Source organism: Cnephaeus nilssonii (genome assembly GCF_951640355.1).
Source record: "Cnephaeus nilssonii genome assembly, chromosome: X".
In the NCBI taxonomy this organism is placed as follows: Eukaryota; Metazoa; Chordata; class Mammalia; order Chiroptera; family Vespertilionidae; genus Cnephaeus; species Cnephaeus nilssonii.
Window position 1 is genome coordinate 103,302,793 of NC_137071.1, and position 9,130 is coordinate 103,311,922.

Below are 9,130 nucleotides of genomic sequence, written 5' to 3' on the forward strand. Positions count from 1 at the left end.
TCCTTATTTGCATATGGCATGATATTGTACATAAAAAACCCAAAATACTCCATCAAAAAACTAATAGCCTTAATAAATGAATTCGGCAATGTAGCAGGATACAAAATTAACGCCAAGAAATCTATGGCATTTCTATACACCAATAATGAACTTACAGAAATAGAGACTAAAAAAGCAATCCCATTTACCATCGCACCAAAAAAATTAAGATACCTAGGAATAAATTTAACTAAGGAGGTAAAAGACCTATACGCAGAAAACTACAGGACACTGAAAAAAGAGAGACAGGGAGATGCAAACAGATGGAAGAACATACCATGTTCATGGATTGGTAGAATCAACATCATTAAAATATCCATACTACCCAAAGCAATCTATAGATTCAATGCACTCCCCATTAAAATACCAACATCCTATTTCACTGACCTAGAAAGAACTCTCCAAAAATTCATCTGGAATAAAAAAAAGACCCCGAACAGCCACAGCAATCCTGAGAAAGGAGAATAAAGTAGGTTGGATCTCAATACCAGATTTCAATCTGTATTACAAAGCCACTGTTTTCAAAACAGCCTGGTACTGGCATAAGCACAGACATATAGACCAATGGAACAGAATAGGGAATCCAGATATCGACCCAAACCACTATACTCAATTAATATTTGACAAAGGAGTCATGAACATACATTCAAGACCGTCTCTTTAACAAATGGTGCTGGGAAAATTGGACAGATACATGCAAAAAAATGAAACTAGACTACCAACTTACACCATACACAAAAATAAACTCAAAATGGATAAAGGGCTTAAACATAAGACGGGAAACCATAAAAATACTAGAGGAATCTACAGGCAGCAAAATCTCAGCCATATGCCAAAGGAACTTCTTCACTGATAATGCTCCTAGGGCAATGGAAGTTAAAGAGAAAATAAACAAATGGGACTACATCAAAATAAAAAGCTTTTTCACAGCAAAAGAACCCATCAACAAAACAGCAAGAAAGCCCACTGTATGGGAGGACATATTTGCAAATGTTATCACTGATAAAGGTTTAATCTCCAACATCTACAGGCAACTTATACAACTTAATAAAAGGAAGATAAAGGATCCAATAAAATAATGGGCAACAGACCTAAATAGAATCTTTTCGAAAGAAGACAGAGGAAGGCCAAGAGACACATGAAAACATGCTCAAAGTCACTAATTATCTGAGAGATGCAAATCAAAACGACAATGCGGTACCATCTCACACCTGTCAGAATGGCTATCATCAACAAACGACAAGTGTTGGCGAGGATGCGGAGAAAAAGGAACTCTCATGCACTGCTGGTGGAAATGCAGACTGGTGCAGCCACTGTGGAGAACAGTATGGAGTTTCCTCAAAAAACTAAAAATGGAACTTCCATTTGACCCAGTAATCCCACTCCTAGGAATATATCCTAAGAAACTAGAAACACCAATCAGAAAGGATACATGCACCCCTATGTTCATAGCAGCACAACTTATAACAGCCTAGGTGCCCGTCAGCAGATGAGTGGATCAGAAAACTATGGTACATCTACACAATGGAATACTGTGCTGCCATAAAAAAGAAGGAATTCTTACCATTTACAGCAACCTGGATGCAACTGGAGAGCATTATGCTAAGTGAAATAAGCCAGTCAATGAAAGAAAAACACCACATGATTGAGAGGTTTGCGAAGCAGAGAGGTGTGGAATTTCTGCCTTGGGCCAGGGGTCTAGGAAGGCGCCAGTTATTCTCTGTCACCATCTACCTTGCAGATGCATGCATTGGCTCTGGACTTCCCCCCTGCCTTGACCTAACATCCCGGCCTTTTGGTGACAGGGGGTGCCGAAATTGTCCTGGCTACTTCCTGCTGACCAGGGGCGAAGGGGGTGGGGAATGTTAAAGGCCAGGGTCAGGCAGAGGCGGGTCGAAGGGTAGCCATGTATAGTGGTCGAGCAGGAGCTGGTTTACAGTCACCCGAGACATTTCCGGGATCCGGGAGCGGTTGAATTTGAGGAGGCAGCGAGCGAGGGGAAAAAAGACACAGATGAGAATTAGGGGCCCTATCAGGGGTAGGATCCAGGTAGCTAAAGGGCTTTGGAGCCAGCCAAAAAGAGAGTTGTCCTGGGAGTGTCTTGCACGTAATTCTTCACTCAGCTTAGTCAGAGTCTGCACGTTCTGTTCCACCACTCCGGACTCGTTGATGTAGTAGCAGCATTCTTCTTGAAGGAATATGCAGGTTCCTCCTTTTTCTGCAGTAAGAAGGTCTAGGGCCTGTCGGTTCTGCAGGGCTATTTGGGCTACCGATGTTACTTGCCGCTGCAGGGAGGCTAAGGAGGCAGTAGTAGACTCCAGGGCTATCTGGAGTTTGTCATTGAAATCCTGAGCAGAGATTATGCTGTTCGTGAGGGCCCCCTCAGCTAGGCCTACTGGGGCAGCAATACTTACCCCCAACATGACAGGGAGGAAGGCAGCCTGGCGGGCCCGGGGGTGGGATGAAGGGAGCAACCAGGCAAGCTCTGACTCTCCATACAGGGTTAGTTGGGGAACTACTGTGACCACGAAGCAAGGCCCGGGGTCAGAGGAGTTTATGTAGTTGTTTAAGGTGCCATTGCACCAAAAGAAGGTACCCAGGCTGGCCTTGATGGGACTGGCTGCAGTGTGGTTTTAGGTACAGTTCCAAGTGTCCCGTCTCACAGTTACCGGGTTGCTGGTCTGGTAGCATATCCGCGGGGGCAAGGTGGGTTCTGGAGTTTCGGGTTCCCAGAGGGGAATGCCAGCCAGGTGAGGCTGACATTCACCATGTCCTTGGGTTCCTGGAGGAGTCATGAGTGGGACGGCAGCCAGCAAAGGTCCTTGGAGAGAGACACATATAAAGCAGTGCGAGACATTGGGCAGGGTGCGGGTCTCGTTAAGGAATAGTAGAGTGTGTTGGATAAGTTGGAGCCAAGAAGACAGGACTTCTACCCGGGGGGAATCAGGCAGCTTCCCTTTAAGGGAATGTTCGGCCTGTAGGATGCTGTTGGAGACTTGGATTTGGGCCTCCTGGGCCATGACATATTCCTGGGAGATGTAGATGATCCCTGAAGGGGTCGAGCTCTAACCACCCCCATATAGTTTTCCCATAACGCCCGCAACCCATCGCTGGTCCCAGGGGTCCTGGACCCTGATGTTGAAGGTCCCGTCTTTCCAGAAAAAGGGGCCAGACCTGACCTCATTGTAGGCATCATGGATGACACAACCTGACCAGCGGCAACCCCCATAGGTGTTGACGTCTCGATTACACCTGTCTGGGTTCCGCTGGTCATAAGCAAAACAGGCATATGGTTGGCCACCATTGGACACTGACCGGAGGTCAACAGCAATCAGGATCTCCACCTGGCATCCAACCAGAGGGCAGTCCTGAGATCCTACCTGCCGGGTTACTTGTGTGCTGTCCTGGTTGTAGGTTTCATGGACCTTGAACCTCCACACATAAGCAGGTGGGGGTGGGTATAGGTTTCCCAGCGCTGGGAGGAGAAGGAAGAGGGGGAGGGTGGCTAAGGCGGACATTAGTGGGGCCCAACACCTCACATTTATAGAAGTCATGCTGCTCTGGGGTCCTCTTGAATCTGGAGAGGTGGTGCCACAATGGATCGCCAAGTAGTTTGGCCACGGTGGGGGTTGTGAGGATTACTGTGTGAGGTCCCGTCCACCTGGGCTCTAAGGCCTTGGGATGTAGATTCTTAAGGAAGACTGAATCCCCCGGCTGAAGGGCTGGTCCTCAGGAGCCTTGGTCGGCTGGTTCTGGCCTGGGCAGAAACCTGTCAGCGTGTTCCCAGAGCAGCTGCCTGAGTAGAGACAGGTATGGAAGATAAGTAGCCAGGAGAGGAGGGTCAGTATGAAGATGATGGTTGAGCAAGAAGGGTCTCCCATATAGGAGTTCTAAAGGGCTTAAGAAGGTGGGGCTCCTTGGTGTAGCCCGGATTCTGGTCAGGGCCATGGGCAGGAGGTCCGGCCAGGAACTGCGAATTTCTAGAGAGAGTTTAGTTAGATGGTCTTTAAGGAGGCCATTGACCCTCTCGACCTTACCCAATGATTGTGGGCGGTAGGGTATGTGCAGTTTCCAGGAGATGCCAAGTGAGGTGCTAACCTGCTGAACGACCCTTGATATAAAAGCTGGGCCGTTGTCTGATTGTATGGAGGTGGGGAGGTCGAACCTAGGGATTATGTGTGTTATCAGGGTCTCAGCCACAACCTCAGCAGTTTCCTTGCGGGTAGGGAAGGCCTCTACCCACCCTGTCAGGGTGTCTACCATGGTAAGCAGATATTTGGTCTTCTTGTGGGCAGGCATATGGGTGAAGTCTACCTGCCAGTTCTGCCCTGGGAAGTGTCCCCTCATTTGATGGGTAGGAAAGTTGGGGCGCATTCCTCCCTGGGGTGAGACAGCTGCACATGTGGAGCAGGAGGAGCAGGCGCTCGTGACTGCCTCTCGCAGTGTGGACGAGATGAAGAGGGGTTCGAGGAACCTCCAAAGTGCCAGCGGTCTAATGTGCAATGACTGGTGGACCTGTTGGGCAATGGCCCCTACCTGAGCCTTGGGAAGGGTGATCTTGTTATTTATGAAGATCCATCCCTCAGGACCAGAAGAGCCTCCCCGTTGTAGGAGTTTATTTTTTTCTTCTTCTGTATACTGAGGGGTAATGGAGGGAAGGGAAAGGAACGGGATCAGGGCTGGGGACTCTTCACCCGAGTTAAGCCTCTGGTCACCGCGTCTGCATGGGCGTTTCCCCACGTAACCATCGAGGAGTCAGTCTGATGGCCTTGGCAGTGCACGATGGCTACCTGGGAGGGAAGCTGTAAGGCATCAAGTAAGCGGGTTATGAGTCTGGTGTTGATAATAGGTGAGCCTTTCGTGGAGAGAAAGCCCTTCTCCCTCCAAATAACCGTATGGCAATGGGCTATCAGAATGGAATATTTGGAGTCTGTATATATGTTTACCCTCCTCCCTTTGGCCAGATGCAGGGCCCTGGTCAGCGCAATGAGCTCAGCCTTTTGAGAGGTGGTACCCTCTGAGAGCCAGGCCACCTCCAGGGTCCGCTCGAGTGTTACCACCACATAGGAGGCTTTCCGACGTCCCTGGGGGTCTAGGCACGAGCTTCCATCCACAGAGTTAAGTTAGGATTAGAGAGAGGAAGATCTGAGAGTCCCGTCTGAGGTTGAGTGAGGGCCTCGATGACCTCGGGGCAGGAGTGCATTGCCACAGGTTGGGTGGAGGCAGCAGGAAGGAGAGTGGCTGGGTTCAGGGCTGGGGACTGAGTTAGGGAGATGTCAGGACTCTCAAGGAACGGGAGATGGAGTTCCTGCATGCAAGAGGGGGCAAGGAGAGATAAGGATCGGTGTGACAGAAGATCCTGTAGCCTATGGGTGGAGAAGACCTGTAAGGGTTGCTGGAGGCAGATCTTCTGGGCCTCCTTGGTGAGAGCAGCAGCTGCAGCCAGAGCCCAGAGGCAGGGCTGCCATCCCCGGACCATGGAATCAAGCTGTCTGGACAGGTAGGCTACGGGGGTGAAGGCTGGCCCTAAGGGCTGGGTGAGGACCCCCATAGCTATTCCCTGTTTCTCATCAGTAAATAGTTGGAAAGGCTTAGAGATGTCCAGGAGAGAGAGGGGGGCTATCCCGGAGCTTAGAAAAAGCCTGGCGAACGAGGGAGGGTGAGGAGAGGGATCTACTGGTGTTTCTTTAGCGGCCTGGTGTAGAGGCTTAGCTAGGAGAGCAAAATTTGGGACCCAATGGCGGAAGAATCCTACCAGCCCTAGAAAGGACAAGATCTGTTCTGCAGAAGTGGGAGGCTGTAGGTCTCATATTGCCTGTGCTCGGTCAACTGTCAGTCCTCAGGAATTGGGGGTCAGACAGATCCCCAAGTAAGTGACGGTGGGGGCCGACAGTTGCGCCTTGGCAGGGGACACACGGTATCCTTTGTTCCCTAGAAAGTTGAGGAGGCCAGCTGTCTGCCTCCAAGAAATGTCTAAAGAGGGGCTGCAGAGAAGGACCCAGCACTCATCTACATACTGGAGAAGAGTGCTGGGTTCTAATGAGCATTGTTGGAGGTCTCTGGCTAAGGCCTGGCCATTAGAACCCAGCACTCATCTACATACTGGAGAAGAGTGCTGGGTTCTAATGAGCATTGTTGGAGGTCTCTGGCTAAGGCCTGGCCAAACAGATGAGGGCTGTCTCTGAACCCCTGGGGCAGAACCATCCAGGTGAGTTGGCAGGATACCTGCTCCTCTGAGTCCTCCCAAGTAAATGCAAACAGATGGTAAGTGTCTGGATCCAGAGGGATGGTAAAGAAGGCATCCTTGAGGTTGAGGACGGAAAAGTGGGTGGTACCAGATGGGATGCGGGAAAGGAGAATGTAAGGATTGGGGACCACCAGGTGGATGGGGACCACTGCATCATTGATTAGTCGGAGGTCCTGCACCAGCCAGTAGGTCCTGTCTGCCTTCCTAACAGGAAGGATGGGGGTGTTGCAGGGAGAGTCTATAGGTATGAGGAGACCCTGTCCCAGAAGCCGAGTAATGAGGGGTTTGAGCCCTCAGCAATGAATTAAGGAGATAGGAAACTGGGGACAGGAGGGAAACGAGGTGGGGTCCTTAAGTCTGATCCTGACCGGGGTATGGTGTCTAGTAACCACCGGGGTAGAGGTATCCCATACTTTTGGGTTGACAAGGGATGCAGGCAGTGGGGGATCAGTGTTCCCGTGAAGGGAGGGGGCCAGGAGCGGAAGAAGCAGGGAGGCTGAAGGACTCCAGTGAGCTGCAGAGTGGCCCCTTGTTTGGTGAGGATATCCCGTCCTAAAAGGGGCACGGGGCACAAAGGCATGACTAGGAACGAGTGGGTTATAGAGCTATCGTCGAGGAGACAGGGAAGGGGTCCGGTGGCCAGCGGGAAGGTGGATTTGCCGTCAATACCCATGACTGAGATCGTGGAAGGGAACAGGGGCCTGGAAAACCAGGGCAGGACAGAGAAGGTAGCTAGGAAGGAGATCTGCTTACCCGCTTCCTTGAGCATTACCCTGGGCACGGCAAGGGTGATGGGGGTCGTCGAGTCCGGGCATCTTCAGTCTTCAGCCAGTTCCAGCATGGCCAGCGGCAGGTCATGACCTGGAAGGGCGGCCCCTCTACGCTGAGATGCAGAGGGCCTATCACTTTTCCAGGGGCAGTCACTTTTTCAGTGGCCGTTTTGACCGCACGCTGGGCAGGGCTTGGTTGGAGCCCGGGGCTGGGGGCACTGCTTTGCCCAGTGGCCTTCATTCCCACACTTGAAGCATCCTCCAGGTGGCGCTCATCCTCTCGTTGCACCTCCACCACGCACAGTCCCCTTTTGACCATACATGGCTGCCGTGGGCCTCAAGGCTGCTACCAAGGCTTGAGTTTGCAGATTCACCTTTTGTCGAAGGCGGGCCTCCCGATCCAATTCTGCCTGCTCCTCACGGGCATTAAAAACCTTAAATGCCATATTCACTAGATCCCAAACAAGAGTCTGAGGGCCATCCTCCGCCTTTTCAAATTTCTTTCGAATATCTGGGGCTGATTGCGAAATTAAGTGAGTGGCTAAAACTGTCACTCTGGCCGGGGACCCAGGGTCCAGACAAGTATATAAGGTCAGAGCCTCAGTCAACCTGTTAAGGAAGACCGCGGGGTTCTCATCTGGTCCCTGAGTAACTTCCCTCAGCTTGTCAAAATGAACTACCTTGTGGGAGACGGCCGGTAGGCCAACTATCAGGCATTGGAGCATCTGGTCGCGACAACGGCGCCCGTCTCGCCCTTCTGGGGTATCTAGTTAGTACTCCCAGCCTGGTTCCTGATGAGGAATGGCCTGGGCCCCCACCGGCATAGAGGCATCTGTAAGGTGGATCTGATCTGCGTTCCTAAGACTCTTTCCCTTTCATCTGATGTTAGGGTGGAAGAAAGAATGACATGGATGTCATGCCAGGTGAGGTCATAGGCCTGAGAAAGGTATCGGAATTCCTTGACGAACGCGGTAGGGTTGGTGGAAAAGGACCCCAGCCGCTTCTCAATCTGGGAGAGATCCAACAGAGAGAAGGGAATATGGACCCTGACCACTCTCTCAGCCCCTGCAACTTCCTGGAGGGGGCAGAGAAGAGGAGGAGCCCGGGAGGGGGTGTGGCTGCTGACTGGGGAAGCAGGCGGGGGTGGGGGAAGGGGAAGGTCAGCAGGTAAGGGAGAAGGTGCTGGGGGAGGGGGTGGTGGAGGGAGGTCGGAAAGTGAGGAAGGGGGAAGGGAGGGAACAGACAGCAGGGCAGAAGGAGCCGTGGAGTAGGGAGGCGGGCGAGTCAGAGGGGCGGAAAGATTCTCAGGGGGTTCAGATAAGGTGGAAAGTGGACGGGTGTTGGTAGGCAGAGGGGGTTTCTCGTGAGCTAGGAGAACCTGGGCTGTGGAACAGGAGGAGCAGAAGGAGGGACAGGAGCACAGATAGAAAAAGGCCTGGACATATGGAACCTCGGGCCACTTCCTGGCTCATTGGCAGAAATTACTGAGGTCAGTTAGGATGTTGAAGTTGAAAATGGCCGTGATCAGGCCATTTTGATCCATGGTCCAATTCATACTGAGGCCATGCCACGTTACAGAAGTAAATGAGGCATTTAGGACGCAGATCCTGGGACAGGCCTGGCTTAGCCAGATTGATTAGGAGACACACTAGAGGTGTCTTAGGATCAGATTTGGATTTTTGATTGCCCATACTGAAACCTAGGGTCAGTAGCGGAGGCCCAAGGACCGGTGTCCCAATAGTTGAGCCAAGGCTATGGACGGGGAACCGAGGGACGGCAGGGCATGTCTCCCCTACCCCCTGGGGTCCGGAGTGAGGCCAAAAGGCCAGAGAACCGAGGGGGGCAGGAATGTCTCCACTGCCTCCCCAGGTTCAGAACCTCTCCTGGAGAGGCCTGGAGGGCTATGCCTGGAAGGCAATCTCTGAGGAGGGCCGTGGTTTGCGGACAGAGACACGGAAGAACGACCACTAGGAATCAATAGGGGCTGGGACTTACCTGCTGATGCTGCCGAGCTGGAGAGAAGCCTGAGGGTTCCGAGGAGACAAGAGGGGGTGGCACCCCGGACCGTGAACAG

At 52.0% G+C, this 9,130-nt stretch overlaps 1 pseudogene across 1 annotated transcript in view; it reads right to left on the reverse strand.

Moving 5' to 3' along the window:
- LOC307095398 (heterogeneous nuclear ribonucleoprotein D-like) overlaps positions 1-8,599 on the reverse strand; it is a 193,686-nt pseudogene extending 185,087 nt beyond the window's left edge. The window contains exons 1-3 of the transcript in view: positions 8,542-8,599; positions 7,378-7,573; positions 6,265-6,490 (exon numbers count right to left, since the gene is read on the reverse strand). The product of the transcript in view is annotated as a heterogeneous nuclear ribonucleoprotein D-like (transcript). The remainder of the gene's footprint in view (positions 1-6,264; positions 6,491-7,377; positions 7,574-8,541) is intronic.
- Positions 8,600-9,130: the final 531 nt, after the last annotated feature.